At 42.9% G+C, this 25,541-nt stretch overlaps 1 protein-coding gene across 1 annotated transcript in view; it reads left to right on the top strand.

The window, feature by feature from the left end:
- BAHD1 (bromo adjacent homology domain containing 1) overlaps window positions 1-25,541 on the top strand; it is a 509,383-nt gene that overhangs the window by 32,022 nt on the left and 451,820 nt on the right. The gene's annotated exons all lie outside the window — the stretch shown is intronic.

Genomic DNA, 25,541 nt, shown 5'->3' with positions numbered 1-25,541 from the left:
GATAAGCACATCGTCCACATACCGTATCCACATCTGGATATGCTCATCAGCAATGCCGCTGTATCTCAAAGATCTCACCGAGCTCCCAAGCCCCCAGATGTAAACAGGCATATGTCGGGGCGCAAACCGCCCCCATCGCTGTGCCCCTTAGTTGACAGTACACTTTGCCATCAAACATGACATTTTCTAGAATGAATCTCTGAGAAATCCACTCAGTTTTCCCTGCTGCTGCAGTTTTACCTGGTTCCACCTGTATTTAAGGCATCACCACGCCCCAAACAAGTGCTTAGTTATTATGTATTGTTTGCTAAGCTATAGAGCACAGATAGTTTTGTTCTATCAGTTAGACCTGCTAACATATCATTCTAATTTGAACCTTATCGGATTACAAATAACCCAGCTGCAGCGTGGGTTCTACTGCTCACTCTGTTCTCATTGAATTTAAAACCCTGATCTCTGCCTGCCACAGGATTCACATCCAGAGGTTTCAAGCTTAAGAGCTATTACAAGATAGTCTTTGCGAGGACTTTGATCTCAAGCGCTGTATACTTCTCTGGACTCAGAGCAGCGCAACAGCTACCGAACTACTACATGTAATGTGAGTATTGACCTAACAATCCGATCGCTCACTATACTGCCTCGCAGGACAGCTTAGTCCCTAATTACCTGGTGTTCCTAACACTGTTCAGTGAAGGACTGAAGGGGTTAACTGCCATCGCTCATTAAACGGATCGTTCTAAATTCTTCAGTGACGTCAGTCACACAACTCAGCCTCCTCCTGCTTGACCCGCCCTGTCAGCTGCTCCACGGAACAACGGCCTAGCTTTTACACAGAGAGCAAGACGCAGCTGATCAGTCAGTGTCAGAGCTGCGTTATAAGAGGCAAATATTTATTGATGCAAGTTCAGCACACTATTCCTACAGCACTTAAACCTTGATGTTAAGTCTTTTCTGGAGTGCTAATAGACTTTGTCATTATAAAAGTCATACTGGGAATTACCAGATTAACCCTTCACTTAGTAATTTTCGGTCTATGCTAATACAATAGCCCCCAACACTACAGTGAAACCACTACTATATAAAGAGGCTCTTGCAGTTGCGATCCAGACCTAAAGTAGTCCTTATAGAATCTCAGTAGTGATACTACAAATTCAGTGTGTTCTTTATACCCTGGACCCCTAGTGTTAAGAAAACTTTCAATGGCTTTCAAACCTACTTCGTGGGGAATAGAAGAGTATAGACCCTCCACATCCAGGGATGCCAAAATCGTGCCTTCATTCACGCAAATGCCATAAAGTCTTCTCAGAAGATCCTATGTGTCCTTAACATAGGAGGGATGTGTCACTAAAAAAGGGCGTAGATGTAGATCTACATATTCGCCAATTCTTTCAGTGACACTTCCGATCCCGGAAACAATTGGCCTCCCAGGAGGGCATTTCATATTTTTGTGCAATTTTGGAAGAACATAGAATACTGGCATTACTGGGTGTTCAGGTTACAAATAAAGAAACTCTTTGGGTGTTATGCCACAACTTTTGGCATCATTCAATAGTCTAAATAAGGAGTTTTTGATTTTTTTTTTTTTTTTTTCCAGGGGATTCACATCTAGCTTCTCATATTGATTATGTTTATCATTTAGTTGGCGCTTAACTTCATTTACATAGACACTCATCCATAAGGACAAGATTGCCACCCTTGTCCGCTGGCTTCATTATTACATTTTTCGCATTGTTTAATTCTTTTAAAGCACCTCTCTCACATGGTTTCAAATTGTCATACCCCTGTTTTTCACCAAGAGATTGAATCTCTTTTTCATTCTGTTTCACCAAAATATTGACAGTTGGAACCAGTGACAGAGATGGCATGTATGATGACTTTGGTTTAAGCATTTTAACCTTTTCTTTCTAAGTGTGGTCCTGAGTCCCCCCCCATTTTCATTATCGGCAAGGAGAGACTCAAGAATTCTAATTGTCTCTTCATCATCAGTACAGGGGGAGACCTCGGGGAAGGGGAACTCGCAGGGGCTACTAGATAACCCAAAAGATGAAGAACTACAGGTGGTTAATGTATCATTTCCCCTTAACCTTGTACATATTGATCTCCTAAAAAAAATTATCCTTTTTGTCCCTCAGCCAACTTGGATAAATTTGAGGTCATAAAAGACCTCCATTTACTTGCAAGGAAAATAGTCCTGTCAAGTAATGAAAAGATCGGACCCTGCTGCCCCTAGTGCAATTACAGATGATGAAGAGACAATTAGAATTAGTGAGTCTCTCCCCACTGATAATGAACAAGGGGCGACTCAGGACCACACTTTGCAAGAAAAGGTAAAAATGCTTAAACCAAAGTCATCGTACATGCCATCTGTCACTGGTTCAAACTGTCAATATTTTTCTGAAACAGGTTTAAAAAGAGATTCAATCTCTTGGTGAAAAACAGGGGTATGACACATTGAAACCATGTGAGAGAGGTGCTTTAAAAGAATTAAGAAATGCTAAAAATTTAATAATGAAGCCAGCGGACAAGGGTGGCAATCTTGTCCTTTATGGATGAGTGCCTCTATGTAAATGAAGTTAAGCGCCAACTAAATGATAAACATCTATGAGAAGCTAGATGTGAATCCCCCTGGAAAAAATAAACTCCTTATTTAGACTATTGAATGATGCCAAAAGTCGTGGCATAACACCCAAAGAGTTTCTTTATTTGTATCCTGAACACCCAGTGATGCCAGTATTTTATGTTCTTACAAAATTGCACAATAATATGAAATGCCCTCCTAGGAGGCCAATTGTCCCCGGGATCGGAAGTGTCGCTGAAAGAATTGGCGAATATGTAGATCTACATCTACACCCTTTTTTTAGTGACACTTCCCTCCTATGTTAAGGACACATCGGATCTTCTGAGAAGACTTGATGGCATTTGTGTGAATGAAGGCACGATTCTGGCATCACTAGATGTGGAGGGTCTGTACACTTCTATTCCCCACGAAGTAGGTTTGAAAGCCATCGAAAGTTTTCTTAACACTACTGGTCCAGAGTATAAAGAACACACTGAATGTGTAGTATCACTACTGAGATTCATTCTAGAAAATAATGTATTCATGTTTGATGGCAAAGTGTACCGTCAACTAAGGGGCACAGCGATGGGGGCGGTTTGCGCCCCGACATATGCCTGTTTACATCTGGGGGCTTGGGAGCTCGGTGAGGTCTTTGAGAACTACAGCGACATTGCTGATGAGCATATCCAGATGCGGTATGTGGACGATGTGCTTATCCTGTGGGATGGCACAATTGATTAACTTAAAGAATTCGTTACCATTTTGAATCGGAATAACAGAAATATTTGTTTTTAACCTTTGAAACCAGTAATATAGGACTCTCCTTTCTTGATCTACAAACTAAGGAGGGACAGTCTTATTACAGAGTACTATAGAAAAGAAAACTAATAGTGTTTTACACGCTGGAAGTGGCCATCCGGAGCACCTTAAGAGGGGTATTCCGTATGGCCAATTCCTGCGTCTAAGAAGGAATTGCTCCTCTCTCTAAGTTTGACTGTCATGCATTACAAACGAAGGAGCGCTTTCTGAAAAGGGGGTATTCGAATAGGTGTGTGAAAAAGACCCTTTGGAAGGCAAGAAATATGTCAAGAGATGATATTTTGTATAAAAAGAGAGAACCAGATTAGATTCATTTCCACGTTTAATAACCAGTGGGAGGAGGTCAGGTCAATTCTGAAAAAGAATTGGCACCTTCTCACAATGGATGAGAAAATTGGAGAAGTTGTGGGGACTGACCCCCCGCAATGGTGGCTAGAAAGGCTACAAGTCTGAAAGATAAACATGTTAGGAGCCAGTTTAAAAGAGGTCACTCAGACTCTGGTTACGTAAGAATAAAGGATTAAAAGGTAGCTTTCCGTGTGGTCACTATGTGCTGTATACACATGGGAAGTACAAAAGTTTTCAGTTGATGGATCAAAAATATGACATTAGGTTCTTTTTCAATTGCAACTCTGTGGGGGTTATATACCTCCTGCGATGCTCGTGCCCGGTTTTTTATGTTGGGGAAAAACAAAGAGCCATAAAGGACCGGGTACAAGAGCATAGAGATGATATCCCTAAACTGAGAGACACTAATGTAGCAAGGCATTTTGCTTGTGCACACAATAGTGATGCACAGTCTCTGAGGTTTGTGGTTATAGATAATGGAATCTCCTCCAGGAGAGGAGGTGACAATAATAAAGTTTTACTTCAAAAGGAAGCCAAGTGGATTTTTAGACTGAAGACAAGATTTCCACTTGGCTTAAATGATAAATTGGAATATGCCTGTTTTTGTAAATTCTGTTTTTAAAATTTCCCTTTCTGAGTTTCTCGGTTTTCTCAATTGTATAAAATATGTGAGATTGAGCACCATATTGAATGACAAGCACTGAATATGCAACACTGTAGCAGTAGTGACGTATATAAATGTATATTATTAACTAGGAATTATGTTACAACATTATTACTAACTGCATAGAAAGATGGGCAGTCTGTTTACATGTTTAAAATCTTTAAGATGGTATAGTCCACCTTAAAGTGATGGTAAATTTGTATTATATAAATATTTAAATATTAATCTTTGAGTAATTATAACTTATTTTGCCAATATATTTATTTCTAATTGTTAATCCTAAATTTAATAAATTAATACTTATAGAGCGTTACCGCTCCTTGCTCCTCCCCTGCCATTACTTCCGTGTAGAATCTTCATCCCGGCGATAGAGTAAAACCACCCCTCCCTGCGTCACAGCATTAGCATGTCAATCTTCTTGCCTTGCCCTGCGCATGCGTTACATTTATTTAGAATAATACAATGTAGAGAGATCTTTATAATGCATCTTAAAACATTTAACCAGCTGCCGCACAATCTTTTGAGCAATAAATCATTTTAAAATGAGCGTTTACAGTCGTCTGCACCATGAGAAAGAAAAATAAATTGCCTGATACAATATTTCAGCTGAAGTTATCCTCAGTACAATGTTTACAATCTCCATAAAGAAATGTTAAGCATGCGCACAATTCCAAGCTAGAGCATTCTCAGACAGTGATAGAAGAGTTAGGGCATGCTCATAAGTGTTGAAGGGTGTGTTAGCTAAGAGGAGTGTCGCCGACTGGCCTGAGCTGTCAGTGGTTGTAAAAAAAAACGTGACCGCAGTATTTCAATGGCGGCTGTTGTACGGGAGGAGGATAAAAATAATAAAATACGAGTTTTAACAATAAATTAGTTGACTTAATATAGTGATTTTTAAAAAATCATGAATTAAAGTCACATTATTTTTTAAGTTCATAAAATAACGATCGTTCAAGGTAGGCATAGTTTACCATCACTTTAAGGAGACTTCCTGTGTGGATCACCTGAGCACATACAGGTGCTATAAAAGAGGTGGTTCTGGGAGATTAATTATGCCCTGATGAAGCCCCTGACACAAGTCTATGGTGGGGGAGAAACGTACGTGACGTTGGCAATCAGTGTGTTATACCATTTGCAACAATGTGGTTTTTGGATACTTTGCTATGATGCTAACCTCTTTTGCAAGATAAACCTATTATCTGCTATATGTGGATCTTTCAGCAAACAAACAACCAGTAGGAGGAGTTAAAGGACATACGTGGTACACCCTGAATGAGGGGTTTGGATCGGACGTACCCTAGCTGGTGTGTGTGCACAGAACTGTGTTTATGTGACTTTGCTGTATTGGTATTTTCCCACTGGAAGTTAACCACATAGAAGCTGCTATACAAGCCTTACACTTGACAGGCATGACAGCCTATGAGACAGATTTTCTGGAATCTAACCAACCAGAGGAGAGGTGTGTAAGATCACTAACCTGCCCCCTCATGACGTCATCTAAGGTATCGGCATGTCTGAGAGCTGAAGCTGAATGGCGGTTTGTTTAAACACTGCCGTAAACCGAGGTATACCTCCGGAACCCAAGCTTGCAAGCCTTCAATAATATTTGCGGACTGTGTGAGAGTAACTCTGACTAGTGATATATAGCCAGATGCTTTTGATCCTTGCTTTAAGGACTCTATGTGTACTTTGTATATGTTTATATGCATAAAGGTTTTTCTTGCTTTATTTTGGTTTTAGTTTTTTTTTTTTTGTTAGATGTTGTATGTTTATTGTTGGTTTGTTCAGGACACTGGACACTACCCGGTCAGTGATATCTTTTTATAATCGCAACTTAAAGGGACAGTCTACACCAGAATTTTTATTGTTTTAAAAGATAGATAATCCCTTTATTACCCATTCCCCCAGTTTTGCATAACCAACAGTTATATTAATATACTTTTAACCTCTGTGATTATCTTGTATCTAAACCTCTGCAAACTACCCCTTTATTTCAGTTCTTTTGACAGACTTGCAGTTTAGCCAATCAGTGCCTGCTCCCAGATAACTTCACGTGCATGAGCACATTATCTATATGAAATACATAAACTAACACCCTCTAGCGGTGAAAAACTGTTAAAAATGCATTCTGAAAAGAGGTGGCCTTCAAGGTCTAATAAATTGGCATATGAACCTCCTAGGTTAAGCTTTCAACTAAGAATACCAAGAGAACAGAGCAAAATTGGTGATAAAAGTAAATTGGAAAATTGTTTAAAATTACATGCTCTCTGAATCATGAGTTTATTTTGGCCTAGTGTCAGGGTTTTTCCCTGTTGTGTTTGCCATGTGCTGCTGGCAGCCATTTTACTCACCTGTCTTCCTGACTATGGTGCATTGTGGGGGAGGCTGCTCATTTCCTGCACTTCCTTTTATTGCCAGACTGGTGTGCATCATCCATGTGAGACAGGATGCAGTCTCAGAATTGTGATGTCATCACTTATTATTTAAAGGGCCTCTGTTCAGTATGCTTAGCGTTGTCTCAGACCTGTTTGTGAGTTCCTGTGTATTACCTGGCTGCCTGACGTCCTTCCTGGTTCCTGATCCCTGGCTTGTTCCTGACTCAGTTGTTTTCCTGATTCCGGCTCGTCTGACTATTTGCTTTGGCTCCTGACTCGGCTTGTCTGACTACCAGCTCTGGTTTTGACTCCTGGCTTTTTATTTGACTTTTGGACTTTTTATTATTTTTTGCTATTAATAAAGGTGTGATTATTTATTTTTGCACTTCTCGTCTCAGTCTGATTCCTGGCAACCTGACACCTAGACAGTCTAGGTGTCAGGGTGCCAGGAATCAGACTATAAAAGAAAGATCACCAGAAGATTCTGACGAGGGGGAAGTTATGCCGACTAACTCTCCCCACGTGTCAGACCCTTTGCCTCCCGCTCAGGGGATGCACGCTAATATGGCGCCAATTACATCAGGGACGCCCATAGCTATTACCTTGCAGGACATGGCTGCAATCATGAATAATACCCTGTCAGAGGTATTATCCAGGTTGCCTGAATTAAGAGGCAAGCGCGATTGCTCTGGGGTTAGGAGAAATACAGAGCGCGCAGATGCTGTAAGGGCCATGTCTGATACTGCGTCACAATATGGAGAGCTTCAGTCTGTGGGTGACATCTCTGATTCGGGGTAACCTGATTCAGAGATTTCTAATTTTAAATTTAAGCTTGAGAACCTCCGTTTGTTGCTTGGGGAGGTATTAGCTGCTCTGTATGACTGTAACACAGTTGCAGTACCAGAGAAATTGTGTAGGCTGGATAAATACTATGCATTACCGGTGTGTACTGATGTTCCTATACCTAAAAGGCTTACAGAAATTATTAGCAAGGAGTGGGATAGACCGGGTGTGCCTTTTTCCCTACCTCCTATATTTAGAAAAATGTTTCCAATAGACGCCACTACACGGGACTTATGGCAGACGGTCCCTAAGGTGGAGGGAGCAGTTTCTAATTTAGCAAAGCATACTACTATCCCGGTTGAGGACAGTTGTGCTTTTTCAGATCCAATGGATAAAAAATTGGAGGGTTACCTTTAAGAAAATGTTTATTCAACAAGGTTTTATTTTACAGCCCCTTGCATGCATGTCACGGCCGCGGCGGCATTCTGGCTTGAGGCCCTGGAAGAGGCCATCCATACAGCTCCATTGAATGAAATTATTGACAAGCTTTGAACGCTTAAGCTAGCTAACTCATTTTGTTTCTGATGCCATTGTTCATTTGACTAAACTAACGGCTAAGAATTCCGGATTTGCCATCCAAGCGCGTAGGGGGCTATGGCTTAAATCCTGGTCAGCTGACGTGACCTCTAAGTCTAAATTACTCAACATTCCTTTCAAGGGTCAGACCTTATTCGGGCCTGGTTTGAAAGAAATTATTGCTGACATTACTGGAGGTAAGGGTCACACCCTTCCTCAGGACAGGGCCAAAGCAAAGGCCAAACAGTCTAATTTTCGTGCCTTTAGAAATTTCAAGGCAGGTGCAGCATCAACTTCCTCCGCTTCAAAACAAGAGGGAACTTTTGCTCAATCTAAGCAGCCCTGGAAACCTAACCAGTCCTGGAACAAAGGCAAGCAGGCCAGGAAACCTGCTGCTGCCTCTAAGACAGCATGAAGGAACGGCCCCCTATCCGGCGACGGATCTAGTAGGGGGCAGACTTTCTCTCTTCGCCCAGGCGTGGGCAAGAGATGTTTGGGATCCCTGGGCGTTGGAGATCATATCTCAGGGATATCTTCTGGACTTCAAAGCTTCCCCTCCACAAGGCAGATTTCATCTTTCAAGGCTATCTGCAAATCAGATAAAGAAAGAGGCATTCCTACGCTGTTTGCAAGACCTCCTAGTTATGGGAGTGATCCATCCAGTTCCGCGGATGGAACAAGGACAGGGTTTTTATTCGAATCTGTTTGTGGTTCCCAAAAAAGAGGAAACCTTCAGAACAATTTTGGATCTAAAGATCTTATACAAATTCCTCAGAGTTTCATCTTTCAAAATGGAAACTATTCGGACCATCCTACCCATGATCCAAGAAGGTCAGTACATGACCACAGTGGACTTAAAGGATGCCTACCTTCACATACCGATTCACAAAGATCATCATCGGTTTCTAAGGTTTGCCTTTCTAGACAGGCATTACCAATTTGTAGCTCTTCCCTTCGGGTTGGCTACAGCCCCGAGAATCTTTACAAAGGTTCTGGGCTCACTTCTGGCGGTTCTAAGACCGCGAGGCATAGCGGTGGCTCCGTATCTAGACGACATCCTGATACAGGCGTCAAGCTTTCAAATTGCCAAGTCTCATACAGAGATAGTTCTGGCATTTCTGAGGTCGCACGGGTGGAAGTGAACGAGGAAAAGAGTTCTCTATCTCCACTCACAAGAGTCTCCTTCTTAGGGACTCTTATAGATTTTGTAGAAATGAAAATTTACCTGACTGAGTCCAGGTTATCAAAACTTCTAAATGCTTGCCGTGTTCTTCACTCCATTCCGTGCCCTTCGGTAGCTCAGTGTATGGTGGTAATCGGCTTAATGGTAGCGGCAATGGACATAGTGCCATTTGCGCGCCTTCATCTTAGACCGCTGCAATTATGCATGCTGAGTCAGTGGAATGTCCAAGGGTATGACCTTTCGCAGGCCAGATTAGACAATTGTAACAACAGATGCCAGCCTTCTAGGTTGGGGTGCAGTCTGGAATTCCCTGAAGGCACAGGGATCGTGGACTCAGGAGGAGAAACTCCTTCCAATAAATATTCTGGAGTTAAGAGCAATATTTAATGCTCTTCTGGCTTGGCCTCAGTTAGCAACACTGAGGTTCATCAGATTTCAGTCGGACAACATCAAGACGATGGTTGATGTAAGCCAAAAAGGGGGAACCAGGAGTTCCCTAGCGATGTTAGAAGTCTCAAAAATAATTTGCTGGGCAGAGTACCACTCTTGCCACCTGTCAGAAAATCCGCCTCCCAGTACTCCACGCCTGGGATATGGATTGCTAAGTCGTCAGACTTTCCATCCGGAGGTGTTTGCTCAGTTGATTCATCACTGGGGCAAACCAGAGTTGGATCTCATGGCGTCTCGCCAGAACGCCAAGCTTCCTTGTTACGGATCCAGGTCCAGGGACCCAGAAGCGATGCTGATAGCTGCTCTAGCAGCGCCTTGGTTCTTCAACCTGGCTTATGTGTTTCCACCGTTTCCTCTGCTCCCTCGACTGATTGCCAAAATCAAACAGAAGAGAGCATTGGTGATTCTGATAGTACCTGCGTGGCCACGCAGGACTTGGTATGCAGACCTAGTGGACATGTCATCCTTTCCACCATGGACTCTGCCTCTAAGACAGGACCTTCTGATACAAGGTCCTTTCAATCATCCAAATCTAATTTCTCTGAGACTGACTGCATGGAGATTGAACGCTTGATCCTATCAAAGCGTGGCTTCTCAGAGTCAGTCATTGATACTTTAATACAGGCACGAAAGCCTGTTACCAGGAAAATCTACCACAATATATGGAGTAAATATCTTTATTGGTGTGAATCCAAGAATTACTCATGGAGTAAGGTTAGGATTCCTAGAATATTGTCTTTTCTCCAAGAGGGCTTGGACAAAGGATTATCAGCTAGTTCCTTAAAGGTACAGATTTCTGCTCTGTCTATTCTTTTGCACAAGCGTCTGGCAGAGGTTCCAGACGTCCAGGCATTTTGCCAGGCTTTGGTTAGAATTAAGCCTGTGTTTAAACCTGTTGCTCCCCCATGGAGCTTAAACTTAATTCTTAAGGTTCTTCAAGGAGTTCAGTTTGAACCCCTTCATTCCATTGATATTAAACTTTTATCTTGGAAAGTTCTGTTTTTGATGGCTTTTTCCTCGTTTCGGAGAGTCTCTGAGCTATCTGCCTTACAATGTGATTCTCCTTATCTGCTTTTTCATGCAGATAAGGTAGTCCTGCGTACCAAACCTGGGTTTTTACCTAAGGTGGTTTCTAACAAGAATATCAATCAAGAGATTGTTGTTCCATCATTGTGTCCTAATCCTTCTTCAAAGAAGGAACGTCTTTTACATAATCTGGACGTAGTCCGTGCCTTGAAGTTTTACTTACAAGCTACTAAAGATTTTCGTCAAACATCTACCCTGTTTGTCTTTTACTCTGGACAGAGGAGAGGTCAAAAAGCTTCGGCAACCTCTCTTTCCTTTTGGCTTCGGAACATAATACGCCTAGCCTATGAGACTGCTGGACAGCTGCCCCCTGAAAGGATTACAGCTCATTCCACTAGAGCTGTGGCTTCCACCTGGGCCTTTAAAAATGAGGCCTCTGTTGAACAGATTTGCAAGGCCGCGACTTGGTCTTCGCTTCACACTTTTTCCAAATTTTCCAAATTTGATACTTTTGCTTCTTCGGAGGCTGTTTTTGGGAGAGAGGTTCTTCAGGCAGTGGTTCCTTCCGCTTAATCCTGCCTTGTCCCTCCCATCATCTGTGTACTTTAGCTTTGGTATTGGTATCCCATAAGTAATGGATGATCCGTGGACTGGATACACTTAACAAGAGAAAACATAATTTATGCTTACCTGATACCTTTTCAGGCAGGTCTAAATTTTAATTAAACTACAGTCATCACTGCACCCTATGGTTTCTCCTTTCTCTGTTTTCGGTCGAATGACTGGATATGACAGTTAGGGGAGGAGCTATATAGCAGCTCTGCTGTGGGTGATCCTCTTGCAACTTCCTGTTGTGAAGGAGAGTATCCCATAAGTAATGGATGATCCGTGGACTGGATACACTACAAGAGAAATAAATTTTATCAGGTAAGCATAAATTATGTTTTCTTCTTAAACAGGAAGAGTCCACAGCTGCAGTCATTACTTTTGGAAATTCAGAACCTGGCCATCAGGAGGCAAAACACCCCAGCCAAAGGCTTCAAATACCTCCCCCACTTCCCTCATCCCCCAGTCTCTTATGGAGGGTAGTACTCTTCCAAATGGGAGTGGAGTTTTAAGTAGTCCTGTCAGCCTCTCAGTGAGAGCATGGATGAAGGTTAGAGTCTGGAGATGCAGGGAGCGTTTTTCTGCGAAACAATCCCGACTCATATTAACAGCTCCTTGGCAATCAGCGTTGACAAGTTTCGCTGCCTGCCTTTGTTCGCTCAAGTCAATGTCAGAAGCGAGGCTACTATCTGTCACACTTGAAGGGCCGTGTTCCTGTTCCACGGCGTAGATTCCGGTAAGATTGTTTCATTTTACTTTATTATGTGAATGTGATGTAAAGGTAGGGTCCCAGTGGGACTCCTTTTATCTTTAAAATTAGAAATCATGGTTTAATATCCCCTAAGCGGGGGTTATTGAACACGGGGGACTTTAATCATGTTTGTTATGTGGTTCTATCTGCTGAGGTGTAGTAATACTTTAGGCTCATGGCTTTTTGGAACATTATCAACCTTATTATCATTTTGGTGTGATCTTTAGATTTGCACGCTATTTTATGACTTACCCGGTGCACCTCGTGACCGGGTGCGATTACGTTGTTTTTCACTTCCGTATGCGGACCGTGTGGCGACCGTCTGCTCATGGGTTGTCTGGTTCACAGGAGGTGTTGAGTGCCCCAGCCATTGGGGGTGTAAAGAAGGTGTCTGTTACCGTTTGTCATTTTTGTAATCCCATAATGGAGGATTCTGACTTTTTAGACACGGGTGTCTTGTGATGAATATGAAATGGCCCGGGTTATCGATGCCCATCAGTTATGTTCAGATTGCCGTTCCAGAGTACTCTCTTCTCCCGATTCAGGGTCCTCAGAGTGCGTTGAGCCTTCCGCCCCCGAGAACGCTAGGTCCTGCGAGGCGTGTTCTAGAAACTTCCTTTGCTGGTGTCCCTTTGGTTTTTACTCCTTGTCCGGAAGGTGGCCTGTTTCCTCCAGAGGTTATGGCACGGTACCGCATGACCATATCTGTGGCCTTGGCTCATTTGTTTCTCCCATGTGAAATATTTCTAAGATACTGTCCCTGTGTCCTGTCAACCAGGGCCCTCTGGGCGGGGGATTGCCCAATTCCGTTTAGCCTCCTGGGGAAGCAGGGGCCTCTGAGGCTGGGGCCGGAGTCGTTTGTCCATCCGGCAAGGGATAATTTTGCATTCCGTTATAGGTTGGCACGTCTGTTTCCTAAGAAGACTTGTTTTGGCGTTGCTGGAGGATCCCAGTCCTAGTGGTCCGAGGGATTTGAGGCCTTAGATGCAGGATGGCAACCTGCATAGATGTTTTGGGGATGAAGCTAAACTTCTTATTGTCTCAGTTTTTTTTTCTTTATTTTATGTGTCCCAGTTTCTGTTCGGCTGGTCTGCTTGTGCGTACCTTTTTTTTTTTTTTTCTTTTTTTTTTTTTTTTCCTTGGGCGTTCACCCGCGGTTGCTGCCTTACTTTTATTTTTAATCCGGATGTATAACTTTCGTTTTGGGAACGTTATTTTTCTGGAACTGATACTTGTGATTTTGTGGTCGCATGGGCACTTCCTCGGAAGTTGCACACTTTGGTTAAGTCCGAGGTTATGTTTTTCTAGTTCATATTATCGAGCCTTCGGGTCGTGGTGTGTGTGTGTTTTTTTTTTGTTTTTTTTTTTTTTTGTTTTTTTTTTCTCTCTCCTTGGACCTTAGACAGATTTTGAAGTGCTCTTATACCAGGCTGGTACTGGTTGGGCGCTATCTGTTTTTTCTTGAGTTCATGTCACAGTCGTGGTGCTCATGTCACAGTCGTGGTGCTGTTTAGCCTATCGGCTTTGAAAAAACAAAACAAACAAAAAAAACTAATATTAAGGCCTAGTGTTATGGATTCTGGACTCTGATCCTACAACGAAGTTTAGGGCCTGGGGCATAGTTCCAACGCTTCTGTTAGGAGGGTTGTGTGCTCCAATATAGGTTGGTTTTTGCTGGCAATATTGTTTGAGATGCGTGACCGACCTTTTCAGACTGGAGTCCCCTGAGGACTCGGAACTGCTGCTTTCCATTCATTTGGTAGTCTGGAAATGTGAGTGATTTCCGGAGGTTTATTATCTGGTTAAGTGGACGTTTTGAGTCTTCACTTGCGTTATCTCCGGATGACTACTTTTGTAGCCAAGTTGCATTCTTTTTGTGGTGACGAGGTTTCCTTACCTTCCGTCTTGGGTGGGCAATTGGTTATGGAAGAGTGGAGTGTCCTTTTTTTTTATCAATGTTTCATTTGCTCTATTGTGTGAAATGCAGGGGTCTCCCTGCCATTCTACCAGGAGCTGTGAGGCTCCCGTTATTCCATTCAAGAATGTTGGGAGATCCGGCAGGGATCTCTGGAGACTGTAGTCTGTTCAAGATAAAAACTGCCCCTTGTCATACCATAGTCTTTGACTCTCGGGTGCTACACGTCGATATTTTTGAAAATTTAGCCCTTCGGGCTTGAGAGTAGGAGGTCTGGGGTAAGTTAGTCTTCTTGCCTGTCTGGGGTCAGGAAACTGACCATTTTTTAGCCTTCCAGCATGGGGTCAGCTTGTTTAGGCCTGTCTACATGGTTTACCTTGTGATCTAAGGGTACTAGTGGCCCTTTCCTAAACTGGTCGGGAGTTCTTTTCAGACTCTTTGGTTTGTGGATATTGCTCGGTATTTACATATAAGGACTTTAGATGGTGGAAGGCTCTGTATGGGTGCGCTCCTAACTATAGGATGCATCTTATGGGTTCCTCAGGGGCTTCGGATCGGTTCAGTTTTTCGAGGACTCCGGTTAAGGACCATGTCTCTTGCCTGGAAAGGGTGTGGACGGTTCTGCTTAACCTCAGGGTTTGGTCTCCCGCGTGTCCCTTTTGGAGGGGGCGGGGGTTCTCTGACTCTTATGAGAGATCACCCTGAGGCTTCAGTTTAAGGTTTTCTGACGGGTTCCTACTTGCTATTCAATTGGGCTGACTATGTCTGCCGAGGGTTGGCCTCTAGTACGGTGTCTTCCGTTAATTAATTTTCTCACCTTGGGTAGGGAACGGATTTTTTTTGTGTTCTCCTTTGGTTGGAGGTATCTGAGGGCCTGTGGGTCCTTGTTTTTTCGTCTCATAGGGTTTTTATTTCCCCTTGCATTCTCAGAATTGATTACTGGTATCGGAATGCTTTGGGGAAGAGTACTTTCGTCCCTAGAGGAGTGTTCCTTCTTAAGGAAAGCTGCAGTGTTTGGTTCCTGTCATGGTTCAGGGTAGTATGCTAATTTTTTAGTAGCGGTCAGAGTTCTACTCTGGGGCTTTGATGCCTCGTAGATTCATCCTTTTTCTTCAGAGGGTCTGAGACTCTTGTCTGCAATAGGTCTTTCACTAGCCTTGGGGGCTAAGACTGTTATCCTGGAAGGAAGGTGGAGGATCAGTCTGCTTTTGCAGCATGGACCGTTTACTTTTTTAATCTGTCCTCCCCCGTGTTGGGGGAGTGCCCATCTCTCTACCGGCGGTGACTGTTGCCGGGATGGATCGCTTCTTTGATTCCAGAATTTTCTGGTTGGTAGCTGTTAAGCCATCGTGGGACTCATCCCACTGAACAATCTTAAGATGACTTTGTTGCCTGTGGATGGGTCATAGCGAGTTTTTGCTCACTGGTGACTCAGTGCCCTCTTGAAGAGCTCTTTTTAAGCTGCTGGGATGGTTTTCCTGTCCCTGCTTGTCTATGCTTAACCTGACGGGTCTTGTCTAGGTTACAAGGGGGAACTCGTGGGTTCTTTAACACCGTAGTTGGTATGGTGCTGTGTCAGGGATGTGAGGGTGGCCTTCCGGTCATCTTAGTGACGTTTTCTCCTGACTATGGACTTATTTTCTGGTCTTTGTCCTCCTAGGGAGTTTGTCCCTTGACAGTGGTCCTGCAACAACCTTGGGTTGCTCTAAGTTGATTTGGTCTTTTTAGATGTCTCATGGGGCTTCTATTCTCCCTCTTGGGGGTAGATAGAGATTCATCAGTTGTAATGAAGATGCGCTTTAACTTACTTTTTAATATAGATATGAAATTCAAATACCCCGCACTCTGCTGCCCACTTCAAAAGTCAATTTTTCTGTGAGCTAATGGTTCCATTTGTTCTATTAGCGCTCCGGCTACAAGAAAAGTGCCATATGGGGAGAGTGCTGATAGAACAATTCAGACTGTTGGCTCACAGAAAAATGTACTTTTAAAGTGGGCGGCGGAGTGTGGGGAATTTTAATTTCATATCTATATTATAAAGTAAGTTATAGCGCATCCTCATTACAACTGATGAATTATACTTTATCTAAACAATCACTATCATTCCAGATCTGATATTAAAAATGGAATAGTTTACCATCACTTTAACATAGTACTGAAGACTGTTTTCTGTCTCAAAACTTAAAGGGACACTGTACCCAAAAATTCTTTTGTGATTCAGATTGAGCATGAAATTTTAAGCAACTTTCTAATTTACTCCTATTATCAAATTGTCTTCATTCTCTTAGTATCTTTATTTGAAATGTTTAGATGCCGGCCCATTTTTGGTGAACAACCTGGGTTGTCCTTGCTGATTGGTGGATAAATTCATCCACCTTTAAAAGTGCTGTCCGGAGTTCTGAACTCAAAAAAAGCTTAGATGCCTTCTTTTTCAAATAAAGATAGCAAGAGAACGAAAAAGTGATAATATGAGTAAATTAGAAAGTTGCTTAAAATTGCACACTCTATCTGAATTACAAAATACATTTTTTGGGTTCAGTGTCCCTTTTAAAGGGGCCACTAAATTTGAAGCATGACATTTTAAAAAAGAAAACAATTTCCCAATATATTTCCCTTATCAAAATATGCACATTTATTTTTTATGCGTTCTTTCTGGGGCTCCGGCTCCTACTGAGCATATGCAAAAGTGCACAGTATATATGTATATTCATTTTGTGATTGGCTGATGGCTGTCACATGATACAAGGGGAGATAAAATTGGATTAACTTTGAAGTTTGCCAGAAAATGTTCTACTGCTCATTTTAAATTTAACCCCTTCACTATTGGGAATTTCAGAGAAGAACTTGCCCAAAATACAGGAGAATTTTTAGCATTGTTGCTATCACTCCATTTAAATAGTGCCTTGTGTGTGTGTGTGGGTTTTTTTTTTTTTTTTTTTGATAAAGAAACTTTATTGAAATTCGGCAATCTTACAGCATATTATTCAGTATACAACTCAGGGAATACATAGTATCGTTATAACCCGTGGGGACATGGTAGTTCGTGAATAGGCCACTCTCACAGTTAGTCACATGTGTGCAAAAGTCACTCTGAGATAGAGGGATTGTTCAAATGGTCCATATGTAGGTGCAACGGAAGGGGGCTACCCGTGCCGTTAAACTGCTCATATTTACAAAGTCCCAAGTAAAAGCTGTTGCTAGTGTACGTTGTATGACTTAAAGGCATTTCTTGCCGATTCCAATATACATAACACGCTGTAAGAAACAATCTTTTCCATACATATGAATGAAACATTTACAGCCAATTTGGTTCTCAACCTGCTATCTAGTGATGTTAAGGGGAGGGGTGGGGGTTATTTACCTATCAAAACTATATATATATTTTTAAGGAGACAGCCCAAGGTATTGATCTGGGCCCATTTTGGTATATTTCATGCCACCATTTCACTGCCAAAAGGATCATATTTAAAATAAAAGAAATCACAAACTTTGGGTTTCTCACTGAAATTCTTTACATACTGCTTGTGCAATCATGGCACAAATGATTGTAAAAGCTTCTCTGCAATCCCCTTTGTTCAGCAATAGCAGACATAAGTTGCTTTGCCATTGGTTTTTGGTAATTAGAATTGCAGCTGCACACCACACAGGTAGCTTGTAAGGTTAGTTTTAGCTTTGGTGTAGAGATTACCCTCCCATCCCCTGATCACTACCTGATCCCTCCCAGTATGCAGTTTGTGTTGGGTAAAGTAAGAAATCCGGGTAATCTAGGATTACCCAGTTAAAACTTACATTACCCAAGTGGTTGTGGGTAAAGCCCGATGTACTGTAATTCCCGCATGTACACTATTTCTTATGCCTCCACCTGGGCATTTTAAGGAAGGCGTCCCCCTTGAACCCCCTCAGGCAGAGGCAAAAAAGATAGTGATGATGGGGGAATTACAGTGCATGCTTATATATGTTTGATGCAGTGACTCCGCACTCTGAGGGGATTTATGATCATACATCAGGCTTTACCCACAGCCGCTTGGGTAATGTCTGGGTCTGTTTTACCCAGGTTATTCTAGGATTACCCAATATCTTTACCTATTACATGCAGTGTAGTGATCCTCTTGAACCTTCCCACATATATCTATCCATCTCCTTAATATGGGAAGAGTACAGAGCTACATTCCTTACTCGTGGGGATACTGAACCTGACCACCAGGAGGAGGCAAAGACACCCCAACCAAAGGCTTAAATACCTCCCCCACTTCCTCATAACCTCAGTCATTCTTTGCCTTTCCTCACAGGAGGTTGGCAGAGAAGTGTCAGAAGATTTCGGAGGAGTCTCTTTAGTAGTCCTGTCAGCCTCTCAGTGAGAGCATGGATAAGAGTCCGAAGATGCAGGGAGAGTCTTTCTGCGAAACAATGCCAACTCATATGAACCGCTCCATAAGCAATCAGCGTTGCAAAGTTTTGCTGCCTGCTTTCTTCTCTCAAGTCCATGTCAGAAGCGACGCTACTATCTGTTACACTTGAAGGGCCGTGTTACTGTTCCACGGCATAGATTCTGGCAAGATAGTTTCATTTTTTATACTTGTATGATAACGCAAGAAGACAGGGTCACAGTGTGACTCCTTTTATCTGTATATAATCGAGGGTTAATATCTCATGAGGGATTATTAAACAGATTGGAATAATCTTATATGTTCGATTTTATGCTGCGCATGCTGAAGCAGTGGAACGGCCATCATCAAATCTGTCCTAATAGATTTCTCTGGACATCCGATCAAGAGAACCGCTCTCGATGTTTTTGTCCGGATCACTTGTCCTGAGGGACGTCTGTCTTAAGATCATCCTGGGTGATTGTGACTACGGTTTGCGTGTCTGTTAGGATGGGGAGCTGTTTGGGGTGCCAGGGAGGCACATGGCCTTTGGACTCAGGAGGAAAGCTCCCTCCTAATCTAATTTTGGATCTTCAGGCAATATACAATGCTCTGAAGGCTTGGCCTCTGCTGGATTTGTCCCAGTTCATCAGATTCTAATCGGACAATATAACCTCAGTGGCTTACATCTACCATCAGGGGGGAACAAGAAACTCCCTAGCTATGAGGGAAGTATCTTGGGTTTTGGGCTGAGACCCACGTTTGTTGTCTGTCAGCGATCCACATTCCAGGTGTGGACAACGCGTTGGCGGTTTTCCTCAGCAGACAATCCTTTCATCCGGGGAAATGGTCTCTCCATCCTGGGTATTTGTGGAGATTTCCAAGAGGAGGATCTTATGAAGTGTCAATACCAAGTTACCCAGATATGGATTGAGGTACAGGGATCCTCAGGCGGAGCTAACAAATGCATTAGCGGTTGCCTTGGAGGTTAAATCTAATTTATCTTTCCGGCCGTTACCACTACTTCCTAGTGTAGTGGCTTGAATCAAGCAGACTAGGGCTGCAACAAACTATTTTCATAATCGATTAGTTGGTCGATTTATTTTTCCGATTAATCGTTTAAAAAAAAAAAAAAAAAGAGTTAATCTGATTCTGTGGGCACAGGATGACTGCACTGCAGGGTGTGAGGGATGGACGGTGTTTATCTGGATGACTGCAGGGTGGGAGTGTGTAAATCTAGGAGGCACAGGGTGACTGCAGGGTGGTAGGGAGGGAGTTAATCTGATTCTGGGGGCACAGGATTACTGCAGGGTTGGAGGGAGTGAGTTATTCTGTGCCCCCAGAATCATCAGATTGACTGCAGGGTTGGAGGGATTGTGTTAATCACCCTGTGTGATAATCAACTATTGATTAATTTAAAACTTAAGTTGTCTGCTGCAGCTCCCTTAAACTACAAAGCAGAGAGTTGTGCTCAGGCCCACATACAGGGCACCAGACCTAAGACCTGCTGTGTCCCACACTTCTTAAGTGATGTCATGTGGTGACGGCTGTCTGCTCTAGCCTGGGGTCACTATACGTGCTGTGCTCCTGTCACACTGGGGAGAAGTGATCCTGAAAATAAGTTCAAGCTTTTGTATTCTACATATAATCTGCATGCAATTCTGCAGCTTCAATGTTCCCAACTTCCCTATATGATAATTTTATCCCTCCAGTTCCAGTATTCTATCCAAAAAGAGGGATATCGTATAATGTAGGAGTAAAGGATTTGCTTATTTAAGGGCTTACAGGTGAATGAGCTTGGCCTTAGATTATAAAACAAAAACAGAGCTAATGGTTTATCTCCCCTTGGGTCCCAGGAAGTTACTTAATCCGGTCCCTCACCTCGACCCCTCCCCTTCCATACAATCCGGTCCAGTGCCCGCAATCTCCCCACACACCATGCCATCCTAACAGACAGCTCTTAATAAAAAAAAAAAAAAAAAAATTAAAAAACATCAACTCACAGCTGACAGAAAAAACTGCTGATTTCTGGTGATGTGCATATGTAAGCTGCTTATACTGTATATGCACATCACCAGAAATCAGCAGTGTTTTCAGTCAGCAGTGAGTTGATTGTTTTTTTTTTTTTTAAGAGCGGTCTGTTAGGATCGCATGGTGTGTGGGGAGATTGCAGGCACCAGACCGGATTGTATGGAAGGGGAGGGTTCGAGGTGAGGGACCTGATTAAGTAACTTCCTGGGACCCGAGGGAAGAAATAACCTCCGAACACATTCAATCCTTCCATATACATGCCGATACCTGAAAATCCCTGCCTTAGGGTATCGGCATGTATATGGAAGGATTTAGGATTATGTTTTTAAGTTTCTATTGTCTAATACACACCTCACCTGACTTGCAGCAAAGATCGCTCTGACTTCTCGGAGTCTTCCCTGCTCGGCACACCTTCTCTAGCGTGGCTGCGTGCTGCAAGCAGCCCAACTAATTGACCGACCAACTAATCGATAATGAAAATCGTTGACAACTATTTTCATTATCGATTAAGTTGATTTAGTTGTTTCAGCCCTAAAGCATGGGATGTCCTAAGTGGAAGTTACCTTGTCGTAGGGATCTGCTGACCAAGGTCTTTGTTCATCAATCAATCTTTGTTCATCTAGATTCTCTGAGGCTGACTGCGTGGAGATTGACCGCTTAGTCCTAGCCAAGAGAGGGTTTTCTGACAGTTATTTCTCTTGTAAGGTGCATCCAGTCCACGGATTCATCCATTACTTGTGGGATATTCTCCTTCCCAACAGGAAGCTGCAAGAGGATCACCCACAGCAGAGCTGTCTATATAGCTCCTCACCTAACTTCCACCTCCCAGTCATTCTCTTGCAGCTCTCAACAAGGGAAGCAGCTAGAGAGATGTGGTGCATTAATGTAGTTTATCTTCAATCAAAAGTTTATTATTTTCAAATGGTACCGGAGTTGTACTATTTTAGCCTCAGGCAGAAAGTTGAAGAAGAGTCTGCCTGTGGTCTTTGATGATCTTAGCAGGTTGTAACCAAGATCCATTGCTGTTCTCACACATAACTGAAGAGATGGGTAACTTCAGCTAGGGGAATTAGCGTGCAGGTTCTCCTGCTCTGAGGTATGTGCAGTTTTAAATTTTTCTATAGAGATAAGCTAGAAAAGGCTGACAGTGCCTGATATATTTAAGGTAAGCCTGATTACAGTGATTTAATAACGACTGGTATCATGCTTGCTGTAAAGGGTAATATTTTTATTATTTACTCACATTAAAGGTGTATAAACGTTTATTTCATATTGGTGATAAAACTTTATTCTGGGGCCCAGTTTTTCCACATGGCTGACTAGATTTTGCCTAGGGATAGTTTTTTAAGGCCCTCTCACTGTGAGTACAGGTTGGGAGGGGCCTATTTACCATTAGTTTTTTGCAGCTTGAGCCATCCAGCTTCCCTGAAGGAGTCCCCTGAACATTTAGGACCTCTCTCTAAAGGGTTTTTGTGCCTTCCAAAGTCGTATGGGCAGGTAGGGCCACAGTAGAGCTGTGGCAGTTTGTTGTGACTGTTTAAAAACGTTTATCGTTTTTTTTAATCCGGTTTTGAAACTAAGGTGTTAATCATCCATTTGCAAGTGGGTGCAATGCTTTTTCAGCCTATTATACACTAAAAATTTTGTAAGATTTACTGCTTTTTCCCCCCACTGTTTTAGCAGTTTCTGTGATTGTTTTTTTTTTTTCTCTTAAAGGCACAGTACCGTTTTTATTTTTTGCTTGTTCAGTTATTAAAGTGTTTTACAAGCTTGCTGGTCTCATTACTAGTCTGTTTAAACATGTCTGACATAGAGGAAACTCCTTGTTCATTATGTTTAGAAGCCATTGTGGAACCTCCTCTTAGAATGTGTACCAAATGCACTGATTTTACTATAGATTACAAAGACCATATTCTGGCTTTAAAAAAATTATCACCAGAAGAAATTGACAAGGAGGAAGTTATGCCGTCTAACTCTCCCCACGTGTCACATCCTATAAATCCCACTCAGGGGACGCCAAGTAAATCTAGCGCACCCATTGCGTATACCTTGCAAGACATGGCGGCAGTTATGAATCATACCCTTACAGAGGTATTATCTAAACTGCCAGGATTGCAAGGAAAGCGAGACAGCTCTGGGACTAGAATAAATACAGAGCTCTCTGACGCTTTAGTAGCTATCTCTGATACACCCTCACAATATAATGAAGCTGAAGCAGGGGAGCTTCAATCTGTGGGTGATTCTTCTGATTCAGGGAAGATACTTCAAGCTTAAATTTAAATGTAGACATATCAGAATCAGATTGAACACCTCCGCGTATTTCTCAGGGAGGTTTTAGCAACTCTGGACGACACTGACACTATTGTAGTCCCAGAGAAATTATGTAGATTGGATAAATACTATGCAGTACCTACTTACACTGATGTTTTTCCAATCCCTAAAAGGTTTTCTGAAATTATTACTAAGGAATGGGATAGACCAGGTGTACCGTTCTCTCCCCCTCCTGTTTTTAAAAAGATGTTTCCTATAGACGCCTCTACATGGGACTTATGGCAGACGGTCCTTAAGGTGGAGGGAGCAGTTTCTACTCTAGCTAAGCGTACCACTATCCCTGTCGAGGACAGTTGTGCTTTTCTAGATCCAATGGATAAAAAATTAGAGGCTTACCTTAAGAAAATTTTTATTCAACAAGGTTTTAGTCTCCAGCCTCTTGCATGCATTGCCCCATTCACTGCTGCCGCGGCTTTCTGGTTTGAGTCCCTAGAGGAGGCTCTACAGGTTGAAACCCCCTTGGAAGATATTATTGACAAGGTTAAGGCCCTTAAGCTAGCCAATTCATTTGTTTCTGACGCCGTTGTTCATTTAACCAAGCTAACTGCTAAAAATTCTGGTTTTGCTATTCAGGCACGTAGGGCGCTATGGCTTAAATCCTGGTCAGCTGACGTGACTTCAAAGTCTAAACTTCTCAACATTCCCTTCAAAGGACAGACTCTATTCGGGTCTGGACTGAAGGAGATCCTTTCTGACATCACTGGAGGAAAAGGTCACGCGCTTCCTCAAGACAGGTCCAACAAATTAAGGACCAAACAGTCTAGTTTTCGGCCCTTTCAAAACTTCAACTTCCTCTAACACAAAACAAGAGGGAACTTTTGCCCAGTCTAAGCCGGTCTGGAGACCTAACCAGGCTTGGAACAAGGGGAAATGGGCCAAAAAGCCTGCTGCTGCCTCTAAGACAGCATGAAGGAGCAGCCTCCGATCCGGAAACGGATCTAGTAGAGGGCAGACTCTCTCTCTTTGCCCAGGCTTGGGCAAGAGATGTCCAGGATCCCTGGGCATTGGAAATGGTGTCCAAGGGTTATCTTCTGGAATTCAAAACCTCTCCCCCAAAAGGGAGATTTCATCTCTCACTTTTATCTGCAAACCAGATAAAGAGAGAAGCATTCTTACATTGTGTTCAAGACCTCCTAGTTATGGGAGTGCTCCACCCATTTCCACAGGAGGAACAGGGGCAGGGCTTCTATTCAAATCTGTTTGTAGTTCCCAAGAAAGAGGGAACATTCAGACCAATCTTAGATCTCAAGATCTTAAACAAATTTCTCAGAGTACCATCCTTCAAGATGGAGACTATTCTGTTATCTTCACATCCCGATACACAAAGATCATCGTTTTCTCAGGTTTGCCTTTCTAGACAGGCACTACCAGTTTGTGGCTCTTCCCTTCGGGTTGGCCACGGCACCAAGAATCTTTACAAAGGTTCTAGGGTCCCTCCTAGCGGTCCTAAAGCCACGGGGTATAGCAGTAGCCCCTTACTTAGACGACATTCTGATACAGGCGTCGACTTTTCAAATCGCCAGGTCCCATACGGACATTGTTCTGGCATTTCTGAGGTCCCATGGGTGGAAGGTGAACGAAGGAAAGAGTTCTCTATCACCTCTAACAAAAGTTTCATTCCTAGGGACTCTGATAGATTTGGTAGAAATGAAGATTTACCTAACTAAGGCCAGATTGTCAAAACTTCTAGACTCTTGCCGTGTTCTTTATTCCACTTCTCGTCCTTCAGTGGCTCAGTGTATGGAAGTATACGGGACAGGGCTTCTATTCAAATCTGTTTGTTCCCAAGAAAGAGGGAACATTTAGACCAATCTTAGATCTCAAGATCTTAAACAAGTTTCTCAGAGTCCCATCCTTCAAGATGAAGACTATTCGAACCATCCTTCCTATGATCCAGGAGGGTCAATACAGGCACTACCAGTTTGTGGCTCTTCCCTTCGGGTTGGCCACGGCACCAAGAATCTTTACAAAGGTTCTAGGGTCCCTTCTAACGGTCCTATAGCAGTAGCCCCTTACTCAGACGACATTCTGATACAGGCGTCAACTTTTCAAGTTTCCAGGTCTCACATGGACATTGTTCTGGCATTTCTGAGGTCGCAAGGGTGGAAAGTGAACGAAGAAAAAGGTTCTCTATCCCCTCTCACAAGAGTTTCCTTCCTAGGAACTCTGATAGATTCTGTAGAAATGAAGATTTACCTGACAGAGGCCAGGTTGTCAAAACTTCTAAATTACTGCCGTGGTCTTTATTCTACTTCTCGCCCTTCAGTGGCTCAGTGTATGGAAGTAATCGGCTTAATGGTAGCGGCAATGGTCATAGTGCCGTTTGCCCGCCTACATCTCAGACCGCTGCATGCTCAGTCAGTGGAATGGGGATTACACAGATTTGTCCCCTCTACTAAATTTGGATCAAGAGACCAGGGATTCTCTTCTCTGGTGGTTATCTCGGGTCCATCTGTCCAAGGGTATGACCTTCCGCAGGCCAGATTGGACAATAGTAACGACAGATGCCAGCCTTCTGGGCTGGGGTACAGTCTGGAACTCCCTGAAGGCTCAGAGCTTGTGGACTCAGGAGGAGACACTCCTTTCCGATAAACATTCTGGAACTAAGTGCAATATTCAATGCTCTTCAGGCTTGGCCTCAGCTAGCTGCGGTCAGGTTCATCAGATTTCAGTCGGACCACCTCACGACTGTAGCTTATATCAACCATCAAGGGGGAACAAGGAGTTCCCTAGCAATGTTGGAGGTTTCAAAAATAATTCTA

This window comes from Bombina bombina, chromosome 1, assembly GCF_027579735.1.
Source record: "Bombina bombina isolate aBomBom1 chromosome 1, aBomBom1.pri, whole genome shotgun sequence".
Taxonomy (NCBI): domain Eukaryota; kingdom Metazoa; phylum Chordata; class Amphibia; order Anura; family Bombinatoridae; genus Bombina; species Bombina bombina.
The sequence above is the reverse complement of the archived record's forward strand: the minus strand, read 5'-3'. Positions and strand labels throughout refer to the sequence as shown.